The sequence below is a fragment of the Corvus cornix genome, chromosome 3 (genome assembly GCF_000738735.6).
Source record: "Corvus cornix cornix isolate S_Up_H32 chromosome 3, ASM73873v5, whole genome shotgun sequence".
Taxonomy (NCBI): domain Eukaryota; kingdom Metazoa; phylum Chordata; class Aves; order Passeriformes; family Corvidae; genus Corvus; species Corvus cornix.
Window position 1 is genome coordinate 38,507,537 of NC_047056.1, and position 12,692 is coordinate 38,520,228.

The window sequence follows — 12,692 nt, forward strand, 5'->3', positions numbered from 1 at the left end:
GCTGGTGAGGTAGCCTGGATGGCTCTACAGCCTCTGTGTGTTCGAAGCACTTGGTTCTCACCACTTTTCTGTCCAGTGATTTTTCATAGCTTTAAATTCAGGAGAAAGAGGAGTGGAGGAGGGGAGGTGTGGAGAGAGACAAGGAAAGAAGAAAAAAAAGAAGGAAAGAAGAAAAAAAAGAAGGAAAGAAGGTTTGTCTGTCTCTCCTCCACAATACACACAATTCTCAAGGGAAAGTGACAATCAACAGAAATTGAAAGGTAGCTTCCCAAGCAGCAGCACTGTGTGCCATCTCTTGATGAACAAAGAGTTTATTCTTTCCCTCTTGGGATTATCATCCATGCCAAATATTCTGGCACGTTCTTGAGCCTGCTATCCAAATAATATTCACGTACTAACAGGAACATTTGTCTGTGGGTAATGCTCTAAGTTATACTGCTGAGCTTTGCAGGGCATGAGAATTTTCGATGTTGGAAAGAGCATAAAAGGCCACCTCCTCTCTCTGCGGGCAAGCAGAGACGCTGCATTCTCTCCATGTAGGCTCTCCTTTGTCTTTAGTCCAGAGATTGTCTTAGGTCCAAGTCAACCAAACAAAAGCTGATTATCTCACCTTTAAATAGAGGGATTACGGAGAAGTTGAAACTGGGTAACCGATCTCCAACTTGAGCAGCTGAGAGCGATAACCCTTCAGATGAAACAAATTTGACGGAAGAAAGGGAAAAAATTTCCAAGTTGAAGATTAATGCAGAACCATTTGACTCACCATTAACAGTTATTTGTATCTGTATAAAAAGGGAGGACAAATAAATAACAATTTTAATTCCCTCTGGAGCAGCAAACCTCCTTTTCCTCTAAAAAATTCACCATAAGGGAAACTTTCTTGAGAAGCATTAAAAAGAAGAAAAATGACAATGTCAGCATTGACATCTTTATCTTTTCTCTTCGCACAGCCCCACAACAAATGTTTTGGGTTTTTTGTTAAAAACATTTATTTCCCCATACTTATTGTTGATGACTTGAAACTAAATGGGCTGCAATTAAATTCTTGAAAATACCCTCCCTGGAGCAATTCTCTGCTAGGAATACTGTAGAACAGGTCCCAAATTAGTACCAAGAAATTCTCAGCAGAATTCGCATATTACAACTGTGTAAAGGTAATTTTAAGCAACCCTTTAATTTTTCCAGTCCTTGTTTACTTGTGCTGGTATCCTGAAAATTATTTTTCATCTTCCATCGTAAAACACGAGGCGAAAACACTGCTCTTAGCCTGGGCTTCCTGAAGGAGATTTGGTGGCTCCTGGGTTTCCTTGGGGCACAGGAACATATAGCCTTTCCCTCTGTCTGACCATAGTGTCTCCATAGTCTGTGTTGGGGGAAATTTGGAGTTATTTCAGCCTTAGTGTGCTCACAAAGGGTTTTCCTATGCTGGTACAAACTCCCTGAGTTGCCATGTTGCTTTGGCCTAGCAGAGAGATAGAAGCTAGTTTTTGACTTCAAAATATACTAAAACCTAAAGCAGTTTTCTGGCATGACCACACTCACACTGTTTTGGACTCTGGAATGGGTACATCATTGAAGATCATAGGGATCAAGAGTCCTGGAAGTAAGATAAACCGGATTTTACAGCAGTTTTTTTCTGTTCTCTATCTAACTCACAAAATTTAATGCTTGGAACTGTAACTGCTGAAGACAGGTTTTTCACTAGACCAACGTATATGGAAATGGGCCTGATTCTGCTTTAAGCTGGTGCAGTTTCAAGGAGATGATCCTGATTTATACTCCAGTAAGTGAGAGGAAAATAATTTCTATTACATCCATAAGAGTGCTCATATTTTAAAAGGGCTAGAGTTTTATGCTGTCATTTTAGCCAAGACAAATAGATTTTCTTGTCACCCATCCTCAGAGTCCATGACAGCTCAGAGTTCTTTTAGATGGATTTTTGAGTTGGGGAAGGATTGGAACAAGCTATGAAAACACCAGAGAGTGTCTTTACCTTTTCCTCTGGTCTTCTTTATATCATCATAATCTAGATAAAACAGCAGTGCACAGCATGAGTAGCATTTTGATGTCATTCAGGCTACCAAAGAAGTGGAAGATACAGCTTACTTCAAAGTGCCAGACATGCACTGGCAAGATTAATTTACAGCAAAGTCAGAAATCTGAGTAGGTTTGAATTATGCTCCTCTGTAGTATGAAAAAAAAAAAGAAAAATATTGCACTATGGAAATTGATGTGGCATAGTGCACAGGGGAAAGAAAAAACATTTTCATTCTACTTTACAGATAGAATCAAAGTCTAGTGTTAAGCCAAGCTAGTGAGAATATCTAACACTGGCGTTAGAAGAGAAAATAATTTGTCTTCCCAAGTCAGGCCTAATTCTACTCTTAATTGTTATGGAGAAATACAGATTTACACCTGAGCCAGTAAAAGCAGGATGAACTCCTTTTCAGCATGCAAGAAGAGAAGAGACACAGATCACTCTGCAAAACAGAAGGAAAAAGTGCAAAGTAATTTTCACCACCAAAACACATTTCCTCCTCCAGTATGAAGCACTGGGGAGCAGCAATCAAAATTGATTGTTCCAGTTAAAATTCTACATCATGATGTTACAGAAAAAGCAGCATGATGAGCTCAGCTTTTCTACAACGTGTCACAAAAAATATATGCAGGAGCCTGTTAAGATTAAAGAGTTCTTTGGCACATCATACATTCTCTTGATTCATTGTGCATCATTAAAATTTCTTTTTTTTAATGATGCTTTGTTCATTTCATGGACAAGCCATTAAATTCAAATTATATCTTGAAGGAAGTTTACTTCATTTAGATCTTACCATGGAAACCTCTCATGTATTTGTATTTCTAATGTGGATGAATGGGTCAGATCTTAATAGCAGTTAGACAGGTGTGATAGTCATAGATGTATCAATAGCACTACACTTTTTTGCTTTACCAGTCCCTTTCTACCTTTTCTGTGAAGAAGCTCCAAATATTTATGTAGATATGTAAAGCAGGGTGATAAAAATGATAGAAAACCTTTTTTTCCTCCAGCTCCTGAGCCATAATTTTATGTTTTATTTCTGATTATGGTGACGTTAAATAGTCAGTAAAACAAGTATATCTGCATCACACAGTGCATAAACAGCATTTTGGATGACTGTCTAAGTTATTTAAAACTTTTCAGTGGCATGATATTTAGAATTGTAGAATTTCTTAGAAATCCCTTTCCTTTTTTGACTCTTCCGTGGCAGCGATTTTTATGAGTAGGAGGCTAGAGTTGTGTAATCAAATTCATTACACTGAAGTAGAAAGTCTTTATTTGCCATTAATTTGAAAATAAATTATGTCACTAGGTCTGTCCCTTCATTGAAAGATAAGCATTTTGTAACATTAAAGAAAGTGCAAAGGTGAGTACGCAGTTGGAGGCTTGTGCAATTCTTGAGTCTTCTAAATATGATCACAACTTCTCTGATCAGTTTCTGACTTGTGCTCCCCCCATGAATCCTCCTTCTCCCCCTTCCACCCTTACCTTAGGATTTGTCTTATGCAAGTAGGACAGCAAATCTGCCTAGCTCAGAAATGAAAGCAGGTTTTGTATATATATTTTTTGACAATAGAGTTTCTAGTTGGAGCTTGTTCAAACCCTTGCTGGGTTTTCAGAAACCAGTGACAGAAATGGCTTCTGATTCATGGCCGTGCTTTGTTACCTTTCAAAACATTTGTGCTTGTAAGCTCTACTGTTGCTGGCTATGTCAGTGTTTACTACATGCAGATGCCATTATGCGAGGTATTGATCTTCTTAATGTGGAAAGGAGAAGTCTAGCATCTTGCAGGATCATGCCCAAACCCTAGAAACAGTCTTACTTCTGCTTTCACACAAGCCTTTGATGCTGAGCAATCTTTGTGGTAACACTAGGATTTCATTTTATCTTGCCTGTAATTTTTATTTATTTTAATGTTTTGCTGTTTGCTGAAAGTCCAGTAAGATTTTGCATTACAAAGATAAACCTTTCTCTACCATTATATGGCATAATTATGTCAGGAAATAAAAACATTCCAAGGTTGCTTTCCAAGATGCATCAAAATGTTAAGCAGGACTGCACATGAATTAATGATTTCATTTGATACATAACTGGGATGTCAACTCAGCCTTAGAGAGTCAGGGCCTCTAGGAGAAAAACAGAATTACCTGTACTTATGCAAAAATGTTCTGGAGATCACCTGAAATAAACCCAGTAGCCATTTTGGAAGAAAAGTAAAAAGCATTCTCATCCTTAGCTAGTAGACCCCTCTAGGGAAATTATGAAAATGCATGAGTAACTCTCAGCCCAGAAGGTTGATAAACATAGCAGTTCTTCAGATAGACAATGATTTTTATTCTGGTGAAGAAAGTCATGCATATATTCTCCAAACTATCTTTAAAAAAAACCTATGTTATAGTCACAGATCCCAGTCTTCACCTTAGTCATGGAATAGTGTCTCTCCTTAGAATCAGTCTGGTGTATCCCAAGTAGCTTAGTAGCAGTAGGAGCTCAATTACTGTCCTTGGCTTTAACCATTTTAAAAAGAGGATTCTCCTCTGAACTACAGTCCTTCCCTATATATTCATTTTGTACAAGATGCATTTCCACCTGGGAGCTGCTAGTAAGCCTGTCTTTCATAGTACAGCAGATAATATAGTCTCTGGAATGTGCCTGTAGTCCTAGGCAACACTTTGGAAAGGGCGTCTTAAATGTCTGTAGTTAGGCAGATTATCATATTCACAATATTCCTAGACTACACCTACATGAATGATAAGAACTTCAGTCTGTTTCTTCAGACAGAGCTTCATCAGTGCTTTTCCTGTAACATCCTCATCTGCTCCAGAATCCAGCTCTTCCACATCCACTGACAGACCTGGATTTGCCCTTGACACAGGTTGGTGTATTGGTACCAACTTTGATATGCTTGCAAGGAGATTGATCGTGACATCCCCATCAGAACTAGATGCTGTGGAAGGTATTCTTCTGGCAGAGTTTCAATACGCCTCAAATCTTGTCAGTGTGGCCAGTAAAGAAGGAGTTTGGCTGTGTTGAGCACATTTTGGGATGGGATTCCTGTCTCCATTCAGCTTTCCAAATCACAAAGGCAAAACCATAACCAACCTGCAGATCTGTGTTTTGTTTAACACTGTGAATAAATAAGAGGTCTGAACACTTCCTGAACATATGTAGGGCAAATATTTCTCTTCTGGGGAAAGATAGACTTACCATTTATATACTGAAATTGCTTTTCTCGGTACTCAGGAAACACTTTCACTATTGATCATACATCGTAAATTGTGCCTCTGAGATGAGATGCAAAGAGCAAACTATGTGAACATAAACACATGTTTAGGCACAATTGAAAAGAGGGCCAGTGTTTGGGGAAAATGATCATTTTAAATTATGATGTGCTACTGGCACTGATCTGGGATATCACACCAGAGTCAGACCACCTGCTCCTCCTGAGATTCATTGGCCTGGTCCTCGTTTTCATAAATCACAATTTGTATTCCTTTTTAAGACCATCATCTAATACACACATTTCAGTAAAATCACCAGATCTTAGAGACTCAGGGAAGCTTAGAAAAAAATCATAATGGCTTGTTTCTTGCTCTTAGATTTCCCAAATGTGCTTAATTTCCTTTTTCAGCACCCAGAATGCACATCTTATTTTACTACTAACTGCTAGTCAGAAATGAGCTTTGTTTAATTCAGTGGGCTTTTTTACAAAATGTTAGAGATATACTAGACTGTTTTATAATCCTTATGCTGTGACATAAATATTTTTGCGAGTGTACTAAAAACCAGATTACTTCTCCCCCTCTCTGTGGCGTCAGAGAAAGTTTTCTGTATTTTTCTGAATGTAGTAATGCCTTCCTATTGTTTCTGAGGCCAGTGGTTACAGACACAGTCACTCATACACACACACACATGCACATATACAGACTTGCAGATGCTTCATACAGATAGACTATCATACAGATAGCCAGCTTTCCAAAAACTCAGTCTGCTTTTAGAGGCCTGGATTAAAGGACTTTTCATGGAGATTAAAAATCTGAAAAAAACACAAGCAGTAATTAATCAAAATAAAAGTGAATAGAAAACCTCCAAGTTGGCGTAAATTCTGAGAAATATTCCTTATCCAAGTCAAAACTAGAAATTAAAATCTGCTCTACTTTTGAATATCTCACATTCAGAAAAATAATACTGATGTAGATGTCTTGGTTTGAAAGTACACGTTTTGATTTATATTTGCTAAAATCTTTTTCGAGAAAATTAACTGAGAAGTCAACACGGTCCCAGAAATAATTCCAAACTGAAGAACACAATGTTTCCTTTAGTGAGGTTGAGACCTGGGGTTGAGAACATAGTGCTGCTTTCTTGGTTAGGTTTCTGTTCGGAGTTAGGATTTCTGTCTGAAGGGGTACCAGGGTGGGGATGCTGGTTCCTCACTCCAGACTGGCCCTTGCCTCCGTGGCCAGTGATGGCTTAATGAAAGTGCACTCACACTGTAAAGAACAGATGATAGAAGTCCAAGCTGTCCCCATCTTAAAATGCCCTGTGCATGCATTTTGCCCTCATGCCTCATGTTCTTATTTATGCTGCAGTTCAGACCAAAAGCGAGGACTTAGGATACCAACTGGCCCACAGTATAAGATCCACTCCCAACACACAGGTCTGAACCTCTCGTAGGTTTTTTTCCAGGAAGAAATCCAAGTCCTTCTCTTCTTCTGAACATACTCTAGCACTGGATTACACCTGTGGTGAGGTGGTAAGACCACAAATTATCCCAAACCTTGTAGAGCTGTCAGGGTCACACTGACAGAGAGGTGCCTCTGTTGCCTCAACCTAGGCTATACCAAGCCTTTGACAAGAAACCTTTATAAGGATGTGCCAGCCACACTAGATGGGCGTGTATTACTGGGATTAGTATGTCATTGTGTAGTGTTCTACAGTGGTTTGAGGTGTATAAATGGTTTTTATGCATCAGAAAAATTATTCCCTGTTGAGACAACTATGGAATGGTACACCTTTTTCCAGAGTTTGATTCAAAGACCACCAAAGTCAATAAGAGTCTCAGTGTTACTTGAGAGGTTTAAATCTGGCTCATCTGGTGTTTTTTCCCCTCTGTCTGCTTGGATGTAAATTCAACAAAACTGTGTGTCTTTTGCATTGGGAAATCTATTCTCACAGCTAGAGGTCTTTTCTGTTAAAAAAGACTAAGCTTGGAAGAGAAGAAGAGTTTGGTCTAGAGAGCAAAGAAAATTCTGCACTTTTTGTGGAGTTTTCAGCAGTCCAGTGAATGTTTTCCTTTTGTTAGAGTGCCAAATATGTGGTCTATTGCACAAGGCAAAATATGGCCCTCTGCTCTCCTTTTCTAGAGGACACTACCTGTAAGGTATGGCACTTCCTTATTTTCTTGGAAGCCCTGGCTATATATGAAATCAAACTCCAGACCATATCTTTAGTGTACGATTAATGTGGGAGGTGGAAGGTCTCGATCTCACATGAAGGAGGATCAAGCTGAAGCGATCCCATGCTAATTGCTGTGATATTGTGCAAGACACCTTGAAATTTCTCTGTGATGCCATTTTGTTCCATCAACCAAAATAAAGTTCTCATGAACTCTCACAGCCATCTGTAGCATATTTTTTGATGACTGTGCATCATTGGTATGCATTCCCAGAAAGTGTTAAGTATAATAATTAATAGGCCTGATTCCGCACTGAAGTACCTAGGAGGATTTCCATCAGCTTTAATGAGAGTTGAAACATGCCTTAGCTGAGCTATTTGGGGAGGGGGAAGCTTTCTAAATTCCATCTTTCTCTAGCTCCGCAAAAGGTTCTTTGGGGTCACTGTCTGCTCTGGGTGAAATGCACATTTCCAGCCACAAACAAAAGGACTGCTCATCTTACCTGACAAAGCATGTTGGCAAGGTAAGGAGACAATAAAATAAACTCCATCCTCTCCAGTTCTCAGACTATTTGTTCTGCTAAATCCAGGAAAAAAGGACATAGTTTGTGACATAGCCAAAGGCTTAGTAACTTAAAACTCCTTTAGTCCCAAAGGCCTTGACAAAGAATAAATGCTGAATTCGGGGATGCCTACTCCTTCAGTGGTTTCCTGTTTTTGTAGCAAAGAAGCTCGAGCCCAAAGAGATCATTTAATAGCAACTGGGGGCACAGGATCCCTGAGGCTGTGGAAACCAGGGATAAAAGCAATAGTAGAGTGTGAGTTATCAGGCAGGATTATAGCCATAATTCCAAACAAAAGAGATGCTGATAGTTATAGGAAAGTCTAACAGAAAAGAGAAGACCTGTGTCTCATCCTCACACAGAAACTAAGATAGATTTTTTTGACAATGCCCAGGAGAGGAAGTTCAGTCTCAACACACACCTAAATTCTCCATCTGCCTCACCAACAGCAGTTGTGAGCCCCCTCAGCGAGCAGCAGGGATAGAAAATTTGACAGGACTTGTACCTGCCTCTGTTCATCCCACCAAGGCTCCCTCAGTCTCTTCCACACTCATTTGCAAATAGCCAGCTCACCTGAAAGCCTCAAGTGTGTCTAGACATTGGCTAATCCCTTCCCTTGTGCCAGCTGGGTGACATCAGCATACTGAATATTGCTACAAATCTCTGCACGAGCCAGGTCTCCTGGCACACATTATCAAGTGCCTTTCCCATGCTACTTTGCTGGAATCACTGCAGAAAGAGGAATGTTGCAATGGCTACCTGTTAGGGTCTCTCTGGAGCATGAAGGTGACAGCTACAGAGAGCAATTCTGTGCACTCATGAGGCACTCTGAACAAGTAATCAAACCTCATGGTCATGGCTATCCTCGTCAAGGAACTACTGTGGATTCTGTTTCTTTGTCTGTACTCAGCAGGAGTTAATCTAGATGTTCCAAACTTTTCGTATCATTGATAATTTCCTTTTGAGGTCTATAATCTTTGATCCCATCCAAGTAAACCTGTCAATTCAGGAAGTTACCACTTGCCACAGTGGTGAATTCAGTGATCTCCTGCAGTCTGGCTGATTGCTTACCACTGCACAAGGCTGTCAGAATCAAACAGGCTGCTGAACACTTACTTCCTGAAAGATATTCTAAGTTCAATGACATTCTCATTCTTTATTATATATAAAAGAAATAAAACAGCTTGCCAGAATAAAGCCATTTACTGGATGTTCAGAAATACCTTTAATTGTTGCATGGCACTTAAATACTTAGAAAATCTTGAGATCAATAGATTGATCTTACTGAATCATCTGTCTCCCACCTATTCAAATGTTCATGCTCAGCATTGTAATTATCTCAATGCTTGTAAACTGGCTGTTAGAAGTATCAGAAAATTACAGTCAGGTTTGGTTCAGGTTTGGAAGGGACTACGGGTGGTCGTCTATTCCAACCTCCCTGTTCAAGCAGGGTCCCCTAGAGCACACTACTCAGGATTGTGTCCAGACAGCCTTTGAATATCTCCAGACGAGGAGACTCCACGACTTCTCTGGGCAACGTGTTCCAGTGCTCAGTCATCCTCACAGTAAAGAAGCTCTTCCTCATGTCCAGAATACCAAAATGATGACTGCATTGCTTTTTCTATGTAAGGCTGTTCTAGACCTCTTTGCTGTGCAAAGTGCAGCGGGGAGAATGCTGCAGAGGGAGAATGCTTGGGAACAGGGTCATTGGCTTTCACAGGAATGGGGTGGGTCTCTGCCCTTCTGCTGAACTGATAAAGACTGCCTTGTTTTCCAGGAGATTATGTTCATGCACTACCTGCAGCACTTGTATGTTACACAGGAAAATGGAACTTGCCACTGTCTGCTCAGCACATTGATCTCTCTCTCAGTGTAATGTCCTGGCTGCAAACATTGACAATATCCAAACCTTTCAAAGATGAAAAATCCCCACAATACAGATCCTCACCAATTAGGCAGCAGTGCATAATGAGATAAAATCTCCTAGCTGATCACCTATCTGCTCAATTCATGCCTTGGGGTATGAGATTTAATTGCCTTTAACATTGTCTGTAGTTTAAAAATATATACTTTGTAAAAATTATTTCAGATTTGGTCTTACTCCACACAGAGAAGTGGTAGACGCTAAAACAGAAACAACATTCAAACACTGAGGGGAGTTAATTAAGTTTTAAATGTATACCATTTTAGTCAAATAAATAATAGCTGACTTTTACATCCATGTAACAATAAAACCAGATTTTATATAATCTTCTGCATTGTTACACCGATCAAAAGTCACACATACATGACTGAACACTGCAGTTTACAGTATTAACAAGTTTTTTCCCCCCTTCCTTTTTTTCATATCAGGTTCTCAGCCCCAGTTATCTAAAATCTCCCAAGTCATATATTTTAACAAACAAAATTAGGCAGATGTATCATCCACTGTGGGATTTGAACCCATTGTCACTGGGGAGAAAGCTGCAATTTAATAGATGAAGATGTCAAACCATGTTATAGAAGCTCTTGTGACTGCATATTTATCACAGTGTCATAGGGGTCCCTGGCAAACTGAAAAATTTCACTGTTTATTCACAGTGAAGACACTTAATTAATGACTAGGCCTAATCAGCCTGTTTTATTATTTACAGGGATTCCAACATGGCTTAGCTCAACTGATATGCAAACAAACCACCCTCAGCCTGCTCTAATTAATAATTCTGAACCAGACTCACAGAGTGGCACTGTCAAGTAGCTCTTTGGTGATTTACAACACCTCCTCTGTGAGATTCACATTGCTGCATGCAAATGAGCTGCCACCCCTGTGAATCCTTCATTTTAAAATACAATGTGCCGTCTTGTTGACTACAGGAATGCCCTTATCTTCACACATGACTTAATGGAGACAAATGTCTGACTTGGGCAGGTTTGTGGAAACCTTCATGGACACACACCTACACAGGATGTCATTTCAGAAATGTTTAGGAAGTGAGGAAGAAAAATCCTCTTTTCCCTCTGGCACGGTTGCTGCTGTTGAATTCTTCCACCAAGTTGTCAGCCTCAACTTCCCCAAAAAGGGAGGAATTACCCATTGTCTTGCACTTGCTACATTATTTTTTATTGCTGCTAAGTAGATGAAAGGCAAGGAAAATGTGTCAGAGAGGTGGGAAGTTGTTATGAAATAAGTTGACTCCTATGTCACACATAGGTACTGGGTGATCTCACTGGGTGATTACATGCCATGGTGGTCTGAAGATGAAAAGAACCAGATTTCCTTCTCCAGGAGGTTAGCAACAAAATCACCATAAAAATAAAAATATTAATTAATAGGGAGTAATTTACATCTACAAATGATTGAAGAACGTTTCACATTTTTAGGGGAATTTTGTATCCACAGTGGAAAAACTGAGGAAAAAAGAAGGTCAGAGAAGGTTAGGAAGATATGATACCAGCTGGGGTTGGCAGCAGTGGATTCATACCAGCAGACCTCATTTTCTCTGAAAAAGACTTCTAAATACGGAGGAAAACATTTTGAGTGAAGCAATATGAGCCAGATGAAAATAGCTCATGAGTGTGAGTCATCTCACTTGTGACTGCTGTCCTATTCCATTGTGAGCCACACTTGAGAAACACTGTGAAGCAGCCCATCAGGAAGAGAAAAGATCTCCCTCAAACCTATTAGTTGAAATGCAAAACCAGTGGTACGTAGCACCTGCCATGTTTGTTCAGCTCAGGGAATGTGTGTAGGCTTGGCTCTGAAAGATGGAAGCTCTGTACCAGGAGCACATATGCATGTGCTTATGGTTAGCCAAGGGTGTGCATGCTCCCAGGCAAAGCTGGCTTTAGTGCAAGGGCAGGTGCATTAGATTGCTAATACAAAATAAACTGCTTATTACACAGTGTGCAGCTTCACAGCCCTGGAAGGCAGGGAGCTCTGCAGCTCGCAGAGGGCAGATGTTTCTCTTGGCTCCACATTGCACCAGGCACCTCATCCTTCACAAAGATGGTACTGGAAAGAAGTAATTATTAAAGGCTCACTGTCAGTTTGAAATGTGCTGGTGCCACTGAGGTGTTTGCTATCCAGTAATCTCATTAATGAGATGGATAATGGGATGGATTAAATTTATTAAACATGGTCATGATATGAGCTTGGGAGAAGCTGCAACACAGTGGAGTACAGGATGAAAGCTCAAGTTTATCATGAAAAATTAGAGAAATAGTCTGAGAAAGAAAAAAAATCAATTAATTCACTAAAAGTAAGTGTGGAGCTCTGCATTTAGAGTATTGTATAGGAATAATGAACCACACTAGTACAAGGTAGGAAATTAATTTCTCTGCAGTCATTCCACAGAAAAGGATCTGGTCCTTATAGTAGACTGAAAATGAGGCAATATTAGCTGCCAGAAAAAACAAAAAAAAAAAAGTGGAAAGGAAAGGATCATGCCTTTCTAACCTCCAACCGCTAATAATTTCAGGCCTTTTGTCCAGAAGATAGAGCTTTATTTGGGAAAGACTCTCATATGTCATTGAAAACTTCCTTTGTTTGTGCTATTGATGGCACAGTAAGGGTGATATTCTACAACAAATGAGATGGACTGAAATACCCCACAAGAGCCAAGGAATAGCAGTGAAAGAAACTTGTAAGATAATGGTATTTAACAAAATTACAAATTACAACAACATGAGAAAAAAGACAAAAATAGAGGATGAGGAA

At 39.7% G+C, this 12,692-nt stretch overlaps 1 long non-coding RNA gene across 1 annotated transcript in view; it reads left to right on the forward strand.

Moving 5' to 3' along the window:
- LOC120411798 overlaps nt 1–12,692 on the forward strand; it is a 71,532-nt gene that overhangs the window by 17,398 nt on the left and 41,442 nt on the right. The window lies entirely within an intron of this gene.